We start from the raw sequence: 13861 nt of genomic DNA, 5'->3' as shown, positions 1-13861 counted from the left end.
GGGTGACACATACTCCATTAATCTTTGAGCCCCACCAACATTTAACTGCTGCTCACTCTAATATCTCACCGGCCAGACTCGTTAGCGATGTTCCTACCGTCATGTACTCGAGTCCCTTAATTTTTGGGCCCCACAGTGAGGATGGTTAACACAGTAAGCATAACTAATAATGGAGTTAGCTAGTGGTTATATCTTTTCATCTTTCATTTTTATGCTCCTTTTGCGAGTTGTACTGTTTGTCAGACCCTGTTACGTTTGGATTTTTAATAAGATGGCCGCATGCATCGTTTTGATGCAGAGGGCGGAGGCGATCCTCCTTTTCCAAAAAAAATGCTGTCAATTAACTGAATAGGCGTCTTGCCATATGATAGTTAACTATACGCACAATATACTATCTCATTAATACCTGGCTAACTTTATTACTCCACTTACACAATCTTTTTATACTATGTCCAACTCCCCACAGGGAGTAATATACAAAGCTTGTTGCCCGTGTTGCAGCTGACTATAAATCTATAGGCTGCTTTTGTTTTATATCCTCTCGTCTATCTCCTATCAGTTGGAGGACGACTAGTTTTGATAAACACTTTCTCTATATGCTTTCTTTGTTCCAACTTCCTAAAAGGGTCCTGCAAAGACTGGACAATTTTAGGTCCAGATTCTTTAGGTAAGGAGACGGGGAAAAGAAATAATACCGATTGACCAAATAGAGCGTGGTTTGTAGGCCAAAAGACCAAGGCGGCCTTCGAATTCATGACCTGAAGGTCAAGAATGAGGCTCTACTTAGTAAATGGTTGTTCAAACTTCTTTCTGAGTATGGTGTTTGACAAACCATGTTGCGCTACAAGTATTTAGGCCAAAAGGCAGTGTCTCAGGCATATTGGAAACTTGGAGACTCCCACTTTTGTGCTGGCCTAATGGCGGCAAAGAAACATCTTTTTCGCTTTGGGTCCTTCACGATAAAGGACGGGTCAGAGATTCGATTATGGGAAGAATCTAGATAGGCAATGCTAGTCTTTGAGAACAATATCTAGCCTTATAGAACATTGCTCGTGATAAGAATAATACTATTGCACAAGTGCTCAACTCATCCCCACTGAATATTTCAGTCAGGCGGGATTTGGTTGGCACCCGCCTTATGTCATGGCATATTCTCTTATCCCGCCTCGATTCGGTTAATTCGATGCAAGGCCGGGATGTGTTTCACTGGAACCTTACTACATCGGGATCTTTCACAATAGACTCTATGTGTCGTGCGCTCACGACTTCTAAGGTACCGGTGAGCAATAACAAAAAAAATTGGAACGAAAAGATTCCACTTAGAGTTAAAATCTTCACGTGGTATCTTCGTAGGGGAGCTGGGCTAACAAAGACAACCTCACATGACACAACTGGTCAGGAAGTAAGAAATGTTGTTTTTGTACTCATGACGAGACAATCAAACACCTCTTTGTTCAATGTAACTTTACGCGTTCTATGTGGTCAGTCATTCAAATAGCGTCAAATTTGTATCCACCCACAAGTGTTGCCATTATTTTTGCTCATTGGTTGGACGACATTTCAAATAGTTTCAAGATGCTAATAAGGGTGAGAGCGTATCCCTTACTATGGCCGCTTTGGCTATGTATAAATGATTTGGTTTTCAATGACCAAAATTCTTCTTCTCTGCAGGTTATTTTCCGTTGTACGCACTCGCTTCATTCGTGGTCTATGCTACAACGAGTGGAGTATCAACCATTGTTCAAGGTGGTGTGTACGCGGTTGGAGCGGGTAGCAATGGAGGTTTTTATCCAACATGGTTGGCAGCATAATTTCCGGATTGGTTCACCATCCGTATCGACATAGGCGTAGTGTCGGTCTATAGGGCTGTACTGTTGCTCAATTGTCGTTTTTTTGTGTCAGCCTGTTGGTGTTTGGCTGGGTGCATCCTAGTTATGCAGAGGCCGGGTGATACTCTTAATGCTCTGTATCTGCTTGATGCTACATTTTGAGTTAATAAAAGTGCCCTTTATCGAAAAAATCTAGCTCCTAAACTTATCATAAATCTGATGTGGCAATTTTTATAGCACCTCTTTCTCGAGGAAAACTCTTTGTAGTCCACTTACACAATCATATTATACTTGGCGCCACCTATAACAATGAGGGGTATTGTATTTTGCAAATATTTTCTTGGCTGTAATATATTATGCTTTCACTTGGATTGAATGCTTCTTTCTTTTTCCGAGCCTGGGACAAATGTGCATTATGAACCTACAAGGAAAGACGTGTAGAACATATGATGTTGTGTTGGTAATCCTTTCCCTCTAAAAAAACGAATGGTGAGCTCATACATAGCGTTGGCAGACTGGACCCCTTTAAACAAACAACAAGAAAAAAGAATGACATGACCTTGGCTTGCTATGTACTCCACATGCTGATGACATTGGCCTCCTTGTATTGCATTAACTGTGTAGTGAAGATGGTTGTGTGCACCACAATGATGCAGAGGTTAATGGTCTTGACCTTCCATTCGGGAAAATAACTATAGTAAAAATAATTGTGTGCATCACAGTGATGTAGAGGCCAATGGTCATGACCTTCCTTTCGAGAAAACAACTGTAGGGACAATAGTTCTATTCAAAAGTGATGCACAGGCTGAGGTTCCAAACCTCCGTTTGGAGGAAACAACTTTAGCAAAAACAATTTTGTGCATCACAGTGATGTAGAGGCCGGGGGTCTTGACCTCATGTCGTGAAAAGAAAAGAAATGTCTCAGAAAAATATACAATAGAAACTTCTTTTTATACAAATTCAGTGGTATGCTTTTTCATGATACACGACTCAAATTTTGTTTGTCAAATTAATGACCTAGACATACAGTTAAACTGGAAGGGAGTTAGTCCCTCAGTTAGAGCCACTTCAGTAAGCTCTGAGTAAGAAGTCAGCTTCAATCAATTAAGTGAGTTCTGAATGAAAGCTACGTTCGAACCTCCATCTTGCGTACTGTTGCAAGGAAACAAGTTAGGAGTAGGACGCATCATTTTTCTTCTTTGCCATTAAGGTGAGTTGAAGTGATGAGGTTGACTTCTCAGCGACGTACTCTAATATCTCACCGGTGACGTCCCCTACTATAAACCGGAAAGGAGGGATTATGTCACTAATACCTGGCTAACTTTACTACTCCAGTCACACAATCTTTTTATACTGTGTCGAACTCCCCATAGTGAGGATGAAAGAATAAGGAGTAATATACAAAGATTGTTGCCCTTGTTGCAGCTGACTATTAATCTATAGCCTACTTTTGTTTTATGGGCCAATAGCTCCTGTGCGACGTTTTTGAGGTGAATTGGCAGGAGTGCAACGTTGTTCGAGCGAATGGCTATGGTGCGACACATTTGAGCGTGTAAATAGCCCAGGGCCACATGGGGTGTTAAATGTGGTTAAATTGGTCGTCAACCAAGCCCGCCCGTTTATGTTAGGACATGTGGGTCCAACTTAATTATTCCTCAAAACAGCTGACCGTGCCCTACCGCCCGATCGTGCCGGGCCCGCCACTCTGCCCCCCTTCTTCTCCGGTGGCGGCGGATCTTGCGTTCTCGGTGGCGGCGGCGGAGCCCTCGTTCTCAACGGCGGCGGAGCCTTCGTCCTCAGAAAATGGTGAGTGAATTCAAACCCTAGTCGCCCTCCCGTTCCTCTCTCGGGCCCGTAGATCTCAGCTCGTTTCCTCTGTTTTCGCTTGCGGAATCGATAGGTTGTGAGGGGAGCCCGTGAGCATACTGAGATGGAGCCGCCAGATTCAACTTCGAATAGGTAATGCGCCTCTCTCCGATCCAATTTTGCATGCAATTAGGGGGTAGCCTCGTCTGCTCTTTCTCACGGGCTCACACTGTCCGCCACTGACAGAGGGGATGCTGCCGCTCGGACCTTCGAATTGATAGTCAATTTCTTTCCATCAAAGGCAAAATTAGTTGATGGTAGCATACAGAACATTGAGAGAGACACAATTGTTAAATGGGAGGTTGAGTTTACAGAGATTGATCCACAAGTTCTACAGAACATGCGAGAGACGGCAGTGAAGAAATGGGTGGAAAAAATTGGGGAGAATATAGTTTGGGGTCCAGAGCAAGAAGTATCACTGTTGCGGTTTGATGATTGAAAAGGAGAGTATGTGAGAATAGAAGATGGTGAACATATTGTTGAAGAAATCGATCGGCAAAACGGCTGGACAAGCAAACGGGCTAATTTTTTTGCTGAGCTCGTTGATCTGAACATTTTTTCGAAGGTTGGATATGTGCCATCACAATTGGCTGTGCAGATGGTAGATGATGATTGGGCTACACAGAGGCCATTGATTCCCATGTGTACTGAACTTACAGTAATAGCCGAAGAGGGACAGGTGACTGGAACTGAAATTGAAACTGCAGCAACTGTTGATTGGAATGTAGTTGAATTAGATGAGCCTACTGATTTGGTCATTGCACCAATGCCTGACATTGAGATGGCCAAACTTTTTGGCATTCCAGTCGATGACAGAGATAAGCAGGAGAGGGGCGAATCTAGTTTGCCTGCTAATGCTGATGAAGAAGTAGATGGACAGTTGATGGAACAAGCTGCGGATGAAGTAGATGATGCACATGATGATGAGCTGGTGCATGTGTATGACAAAGAAAACCCTGTCATTGAAGTAGGCAAGTTGTTCCCAAGCATGAAGGTGTTTAGGATGTGTTTCAAGACTTATGCAGTGAAATATGAGTTTGATGCCAAGACTGTTTGGACTGATAGAAAGAAGTTTTATGCGAGGTGCAGAGGATTTGGTGGTAGTGTGAAGCCTTGCAAGTGGTACATATCTGCTAGACTGCAACCTGATGGAAGTACTGTCAGGGTTAACCAAATCCCCAATCAACATACTTGTATTACAAGTTCACAGAGAGTATCAACCATGACATCACAACTTTGGGTTGCAGAAAAGATCACCCCAATTTTAGCCAAAACACCAAACACTACTGCCAAGAAACTCAAAGTAGACTTGGAAAAGATGTACCCCATTAAACTGAAATATACCACAGTGTGGAAGGCAAAACAAAGGGCAATGAAAAATTTATATGGTGATTGGGCAAATACATTTAGGATGCTTTACAACTTCAAAGCAGAGGTGGAAAAGAGGTCACCTGGCAGTGTTGTGGAGATAGATACAGAGGTATCAGCCGAAGGTGAAGTCAAGTTCTCCAAGTTTTTTATGGCTTTGAAGCCTTGCATCGATGGGTTCAAAGCAGGGTGCCGTCCATATTTGAGTATAGACTCATCATTTTTGACAGGCAAGTGGAATGCTCAGTTGGCAGCATGCAATGCTCTAGATGGACACAACTGGATGTTTCCTATTGCTGTTGGCTTGTTTCAGTCAGAAACAGAGGCTTCATGGACATGGTTCATGATCCAGTTGAAAAGATGCCTAGGGCCAGTGTCACCTTTGGCTATACACACAGATGCATGTAAGGGACTTGAAAATTCAGTGAAAAATGTTTTCCCACATGCTGAGCAGAGGGAGTGCTTCGGTCATTTGTGGATGAATTTGATCAAAAAATTTAGAGGAGAAGAATTTGGGCGCATGTGGCCAGCAGCAAGATCTTACACTAGACAGACACACAAATATCATCTTGATAAGATAATGGCAGCATGTGATGAGTTTGGTCCATGGCTGAACACCTACCATTCTTTGTTATGGTACAGGTCAGCATTCAACACTGCCATCAAGTGTGACCACATCAACAACAATTTGGCAGAGAGTTTCAACAACAAGGTGAAGGAGTTAAAAGATTTGCCTGTGCATGACATGGTTGACCAAATCAGGATCATGCTCATGCGGTTGTGGGAATTGAGAAGAAGGATAGGTGATTGTCTGCAAGGTGATAAGCTTCCAGCAGTGGTACAACAGGTGGTCAATAGGAGCAGATGTCTTCCACATTTGTTTGTTGAAAAATCTTCACCTTGGGGTGCTGAAGTTAGAGATAACAAAACTGGAAGGAGACATGTTGTTAACACTGAATTGCATGATTGCACTTGCCTCGAGTGGCAACACACTGGTAAACCATGTGAGCATGCCATTCTCTTCTTAGCATCCCAACCGAAGATAAACATGCACCCATATTTGCATGAATATTATTCGGTAGCAAGATTCAAAGCTGCATATGCTACTCCAATTCCAGCACTTACAGATCAATCTCAGTGGCCTGAAGTGGACATTGAATTTTCCATGTGTCCTCCCTTGACGAAAAGAAAGGCTGGCAGGCCTAAACAGAGTAGATTCAAGGCATGGTTTGAGAAAGGTGGGAGTAGTAAGAAGGGAAAGGAAGATGGAAAGCCAAAAAGGGCCCAAAAAGGTAACAAAAACAGATGCAAGTTGTGCCAGGAACTTGGGCAGAGAGTGGGGTCTGTCAAATGCCGTTACACTCCTGATAAGCCAAAGTATGTTCTTGTGTATTTTTGTGTGTTTTGATTTGGTGCTTTTTTCCAATTACTATATCTATAACATTTTCCCAATGCCCAGGAGGAAGCGAGCAAGTCAGCCCCTTGTTGTTGAACAGTGTTGGCCAACAAAAAAAGCAAGAGTCAATGGCGGTAGAAAGAAGAGAAGTGTGCCTGAGCCTGAGCAGACTGAAGAAAATCTTGCTGCAGTCAACATTCAGACTGAAGAAACTGCTCTCGAGGTTGAAACTGAACCTGAGCGTGTCGAGGTTCAGACTAAAGAAACCCATGTTGAGGTACACACCGAAGAAACTGAACCTGAGCGTGTCGAGGTTCAGACTGAAGAAACCCATGTTGGGGTACACACCGAAGAAACTGAAACTGCTGTCAACATTGAGACTGAAGACACTGATCATGAGGGTGTTGGCGAGGTGTTGGAAAGACCAGTGAAGAAAACCAAGATGATTAGTGAACTTGTGTGTGTAGTAGAACCAAAAACAAGAAGTGCTAAGGCGAAGAAGGCACGCGACGTGGTAGGAAGAGGTAGAACAGAGAACAGTTTGAAAATTTGGGGCATGTAATAATATTTGTAACTTGGTGCGTACTGGTAGTCACTATGTATCCCCGTATTTCTATTCAAACTTGTTTGTTGGTACCTTGTCTAAACCAGCCAAATAAAATTAAAATTCAAATTCAAATTTGGACTCAAATTTGAATTAGGGATGGGATATTGATGCTTTAATGCTATCTAAAGTACCTCAACTGAAATATGTTTGCTTGCTGATCATTCCGAGCCCTTTTGGTAAGTTGAACTCATAGTCATGAAAAGTGTGTCTCAAATGACCTCCAAAGGTAGGATAAACGGCCTCATATTTAAGCAAGTTTTTTTGGCACCTTATCTAAACCAGCCAAATAATTTTTCTACACATCTATTCTACCTATATAGTGTAAATCTAAAGTCTCACTATTTATTGAATTAATTTTCTATTATTTTCTTTTTTTTTGAAAAAACAAGGTTTAATAGAAAATTATATATAAAACAAGTTTAAAACATGAAAATGAGAAAAGTAAGTTAAGATCTTTCTTAGTCAATCCAAAATGAAGTTTTGGTGAGGTTTTCACACATTTCATTTTCAAAACCCCACCTACTCTCGGGTTCCCACTACTCTCTCCCTTGAACTCCATACTACATTGTTCGAGGAATGACAATTTTGTGAAGGATTTTTCGTAAAAATGTATGTAAACCATATTTATATTTTTTTCTCGTTACTATACGACATAATAAGACTATGTGCGCAAGTTTTATATTTTTTTGATTTTTTTTGAATTAGTTATGCTCAACCCTAATCAGTCAAAACCCCTCAAAACCCCTCAAAACCCCGCACACTACCGGGTCGTCGATCGTTGTGTGTGGACGGTTGAGATCAGGCGCTAGGGTTAGCTACAGTGTGCATCGATCCGCATGAGACGCGCTGATTGGTTGAATCAGTGGGGTTTGGATCAGCCTCTCTCGTTGGGGCATCAGGACCGTTCATTTGAATCCAGACGCGGTGCATGGACCAAGCCTACGCAGTGCCCTTTCCATCGTTGCATGCGTGCCCGTGCCTACCCGCAGCATGCATGCCCACCCGCAGAACTGCGCCCGTGCCTTGCATGCTGCATGCCCTCGACGTAGCCCTGCTCCGCCACCCCTATCGACGCAGTAACCTGTCGCATGCCTACCATTACAATTGATGCATCGTCGCATGAAAGCATGCGCCCGGCCACAACGCAGCAGCCCAATGAAGACAACCAAAAAGCCAACGTTGCATTGCATGCTCCTCTTTGAGGACGCAATACTGGCATGGGGTATCGATGTGGGTATCGATGCCCAGTTCAAACGGCATGCTGCCCGTTACAAGATGGGCAAATGAAGGCGTCCATTATTGTCACGTCTCCATCGACCAAACGTTGCCCTCTAGCCAGGCCCTAGCAAAGATGTGCAAATTAATGGGCTACGGCATGAATGCACGGGCGGCACACGCAGAGAACTTCATGCAGGCGTGTCCCCTTGACCCATGACGGCACAGACGCGTCCGTGAGCCCGTCCCCCTTGACCCGCGACAAGGATCGCAGCCCGTTTCCCACGCTCGTGTACACACTTTCATGGGGCGCCAACAAACGCCGCCCGCCCATTAATTCTACGGGGTGAAACCACGTCGCACTAGGGCTATTTAAGCCGGGCACTATCGTCTTCCTCTCCCTCCTCATCCACACCCCATCCTCTGCCTCCTCTGCCCTCCTTCTTCCTTCTTCTCCATCAAACCCGATCGAGCCCTCGAGCCACCCCGCCACCATGCAGTACAACGGCCCCACCTACCGCTTCCCCCCCAACCGTGCCGGAAAGGCTCTACCCGGCCGGAGTGTATGTAGAGAGAACCCTTAGGGTTTGGGCGATCTCGAGGTGGAGGGGCGCAAGGGAGTTAACGGAGTTCTTCCTTGCGGCCGGCTTCCGCCACCTCCCCCGCGGCTCTCCTCGGATGTACCATCTTGAGGAGGTCAACCACAACGGCGTTTTGGTTGGGCTCCTCGCCACGTTCACCAACCCTTTCGATGCTTTCCATCTCCTCGGGCGAGCGTATTGGGTTGGTTGTGAGTTCATAGCTTTCACAACCTACAATATCTTCACTGACTTCAACGGCATCTTCCCCAACAATGGCGTTATGCACACGCTCCCGTACCCCATCAACAACGGGGAGGAGTGAAGGGAGGCACCCGGAGGAGCGAGGTGGCCTGGAGGAGGAGGAGAAGAAGAACCCGAAGAAGAACCCGCGTTGCGTTTGGTGCCCCCCGATCTATCTAGTTTGCTATAGATCTATCGTATTAGTTTTTTAAGTTGTAATCGTTATGCTACTATTATTAAGTTTTATTAGTACTTTAAGTTGTAAGGCTATCATGGAGTTGTAAGGCTATCGTGGAACTATGGGTTGCAATCGTTATGCTACTATATATATATTGTGTGTTTCGTGCTATTATTTGTGGATTGCTATGGGTTGTTCTTGCTTATTATTCGTGTATTGCTATGGGTTGCTACACCCCAATCCCCACACACACCATCTTCAAAATATTGGCCAAACCATGGACATGCAACTAGGAGCCCCATGCAAATCCACTATATATGGACATGGGTGCAACTAGGAAATGCAAACTAATTTACTTCGGGCACTTCATGCAAGCATGCAACTCATTTAGTTCATGGAACCGTAGACATGCATAAAAACAATTAACATTTAGTTTTAGTGCATCAAAAAATGATCCATCACAAAATTTAGTGCAAGAAAAAGGCCAAAATAATAACAAGTAACATTTTATTGGGCCCCATTTTATTTGCCGAAGTTAGAGGTGGGTTGGTGCCCCTACGCGGGTGGGCTGGTCTTGGCCATGGTTATTTTCTCAGGGCCCATTTTCTCACGGCCCAACATCTATTCGGCAGCCCAGTTTTGTTTTTTACTAGAAACTGAATTTGGGTGTGTACTCTGTTAACTGAAGAACAAAAACAGAGGAAACAGAGCATGAACACTGAATAGGGCCCCTGAGAATATCATTACAATAATTCAAGCAAGTTTTGCTTCACACTAATTCAAATTCATCTAACAAATGATCCCTGGCTAACTCAAACTACTGGGCACCCCTGAAACTAGTTGACACACTAACTGAAACTATAACAAATTCTAGCGATTGATGAACATCAAGTAAAATAAACCCATAGCAATGACACAACCATAAAATGCTCCAGCCATCGTATTTGCTTGCTGCTTCAAATCGATCAGATGCTTTAGTTGCTTGCCAATTTTCTTCAATTCACACTTCAGTTCTGCACTGTGCATCATCGGATCGGCTCTGTCCGCCAAATTGGGGGCTTGTTCCACGGCAAGCCGCCCCCCAAAATTGAGCTCTTGGGTTCCGGTTGATCCCTCCAATTTCAACCTTTCAACATAGTCATCGAGCCACTCAAAATGCCCACATTTCTTCAGAACCTGAAAAACAGGGGGCCGGCGGCGCATGAATCCTAGATCCACCACCCAGATCCACCGCCCTAATTCGAGGAAAAAAATAAAGAAATCGGGAGAAATTAGACCATAGGATTGGTCAAGAACACAGATCTAACCTGCCCCGGCTGTGGCTTGCTCAAGCATTTCACAAACTCGTGCCCACGATTGCCATTTTCTTCCCTCACACAAGTCAAACGCTTCAGAGGCTCCATGCGTGGGCAATCGGGGCATCTTGTCAACGGCAGTGGACCGTACTGCGTCCATGATTGGCGGGAGGCCGAAGTCGAGCTAGACATCACTCGCCGGCGGCGCGCTTCGTTGCCGGAGCAGAGGAAGAAGAAGGTGGGAAAGGAAAGGGGCAGGGCAAGCAATGGAGGGCGGGGGTGGCGGGGGTGGGTGGGCTGGCTCGGGCTCGTGGCTGGCTTGGGTCGGGGCACGCTGACGAGCACGGGCATGCTTGCGTGGATAAGTTGTGGGTCCCACCCGCATGCGAGTAACTGCTAGGGCCCGCGTGTCATAACTCGAATCGCTAACCCCTCCTGTTTTTCATTTCATGGTTAAACAGAGCCATGTCGCATTGGAGCTATTGTTTGCTTCTAAAACATCGCATCACAGCCATTCATTCCAACAACGTCGCACTCCTTCCAATTCGCATGAAAAACGTCGCACAGGAGCTATTGGCCCTTTGTTTTATATATCCTCTCATCTATCTCCTGAACTTATCATAAATCTGATGTGGCAATTTTTATAGCACATCTTTCTCAAAGAAAACTCTTATAGTCAACTTACACAATCTTGTTATACTTGTTGCCGCCTTAAACAATGAGTTGTGTTGTATTTTGTAAATATTTTCATGGCTGTAATATATTATGCTTTCATTTGGATTGAATGCTTCCTTCTTCTTCGAACTTAGGACAAATGTGCATTATGAACCTAGAAGGAAAGACGTGTAGAATATATGGTGTTGTGTTGCTAATCCTTCTAAAAAAACGAATGGTGAGCTCATACATGGCATTGGCGGACTGGACCCCTTCAAAAAAGTAACAAAAATAAATAAATAATGACATGGCATTTGCTTGGTATGTGCGCCACATGTTGATGACATTGGCCTCCTTGTCTTGCATCAACTGTGTAGTGAAAATGGTTGTGTGCACCACAATGATGCAGAAGTCAACGGTCTTGACCTTTGTAGCGACCAGACCTCAAATGGTCTGTGCTGCTGTGCACCAGTGTCATCCCTGGATCAGTAATGCTAACACGCACAGTACAAATGGAGGATTTATAACAGAGTAGCAATCACACACTTATTACATCGAATATCTCCAAAGAGATTAAGTATGATAAATATGGCTTAAGGCCATCTAAAATGATAACAGCGGAAGACTTGGAAGATAAGTGAGTCCATCAACTCCAGCGGCATCACTGAGTATAAGACCACGACCTAAGGCACCTTACTCGTCGTCTGAAAAGTCTGCAACATGAAACGTTGCAGCCCGAAAACGGGTCAACATATAGAATATGCTGGCAAAGTAACACATAGAGAGTAATGAACAGTAATAATGCTATACTACATGCATATATGGCTGGTGGAAAGCTCTATGGTTAAAGTTTATGCGAAAAGCCAATTTTTCCCTACTAAAAAGGAATAAATTTTATTTAACTATCATGGTGGTTGTTAAACATTGAGAAGGTACCTCCAACTCAATCCCAATTAAGTGTCATCATTAACCCAACAAAATTAATTAAAAGTAACATGGTGATGAGATTCAAATGATAATCCAGGTACTAGATACTCAAGTTGTCCATAACCGGGGACACGGCTAGCCATGATTAGTTTGTACACTCTGCAGAGGTTTGCGCACTTTTCCCCACAAGACTCGATCGCCTCCGTTTTATTTCTCGCACTGCATGGTGTTTGAGAAACGAATGACCGAGACACAGTCTTTCAGAAACAATCACTCTTTACTCTGGATGGACCGGTACACCTACTTTCCCCTACATCTGCTAGCCCACCTCTTCAAGAGATCATGTAACCTACTCAACTATGCTAGAGCCCATAATAGCTTGTGGCTGCACACGGAAGTTTCTAGCATGAATAATCTTATGATCCCTTTGAGCCTGGGTGGCGGACCTTATAAAATCAGACAACACTGGGTTCTCCAGGTGCCTCAATCCACCCAGATGTGAGTTTTAGTTGCCACCTTAAGTTGAACCATTAATAAACATCTCACATCTGTCATGAATATCTCTCAAACCCAATCCACGTCTACGAGCATAGCATGGCAATAATAATAGCAACGTAGAAGTAACTCCCAAGGGTTTGAATAGTAAACAGGCAATAGGTACTACCTCAACTACTTCCCAGTTCCCACAATTTAATTAGATCCTAATTATGCAATTGTTTGAGGAATAGATCTAATGCAATAAAACTGGGTATGAAAAGTATGATCAAAGTGTTACTTGCCTTGCTGATGATCCGCAAAACCTAGCGATTCGAAGTGACAGGCGGCACACTCCGGGTACTCTATCGCAAACAAACAAGCATACAATCAGTACTCATCTAATGCACAGGTAAAACTCGAATGAAAGATCCAACCAGAAAGTTCAACTTAAGAACTCCGGTTTGCAAAAAGAATCAACTCGAAAGAAGCAACGAAAGTCAAACGGCGAAAGAAAGAAGCTACGTTTACTAATCTGGATCTAGGTCAAATTTTACTGTAGCAAAAACTTGTTTGAGTAGGTTAAACGGAAAGAGAATTTCGAGACGAAACTCTAGGCGCTTGAATCGCCTGATTCCGATAAACGAGCGAGACGTTAAACAGAAACGAAGATTCGATCAGAAATCGAATCTGAGATAATCGCAGAAAAATCCGACGAAAAAGAAAAACGGACGAACGGTTAAAGAACGGACGTTCGTCAACAGAGAAAAACCGACGAACGCGTTCGTTAAAACGAACGGTTCGGTGAACGCTCGCAAAATAATAAAACCGAAAAAAACCGATCTAGGGTTTTTTTTAAACGAATGGTTTTTTTAAAAAACAAAAACCGGCGACGAACGAGGCGAGGCAGCGAGGTACCTCGTCGGGGCGGGGGCTCCGGCGGCTCGGGGCGAGGGCGCGGGGTGCGGCGGGGGTGCGGGAGCACAGGGGAGGGCGAGGGGGGGGCGGCAAACGGCGGCGGCGGCGGCTCCCGTGCGGCGGCGGTGGCGGAAATTGCGGCGGCGGCGGCTTGGCGAGTGCGGCGGCGGCGGGCGAGGTGAGGGGAGAGAAGAGAGGGGGGTATATAAAGGGGGGAGCTCGGCTTGGAGGAGGGGGCAAGCTCCGGCGGCTCGGACTCCCGTGTCCATGGCGGACACGGCGGCGCGGCGGCGTCCCGTGCGCGGAGAGGAGA

Source organism: Aegilops tauschii, chromosome 1 (genome assembly GCF_002575655.3).
Source record: "Aegilops tauschii subsp. strangulata cultivar AL8/78 chromosome 1, Aet v6.0, whole genome shotgun sequence".
NCBI classification, from domain to species: Eukaryota; Viridiplantae; Streptophyta; class Magnoliopsida; order Poales; family Poaceae; genus Aegilops; species Aegilops tauschii.
This window is presented reverse-complemented; position numbering follows the sequence as displayed.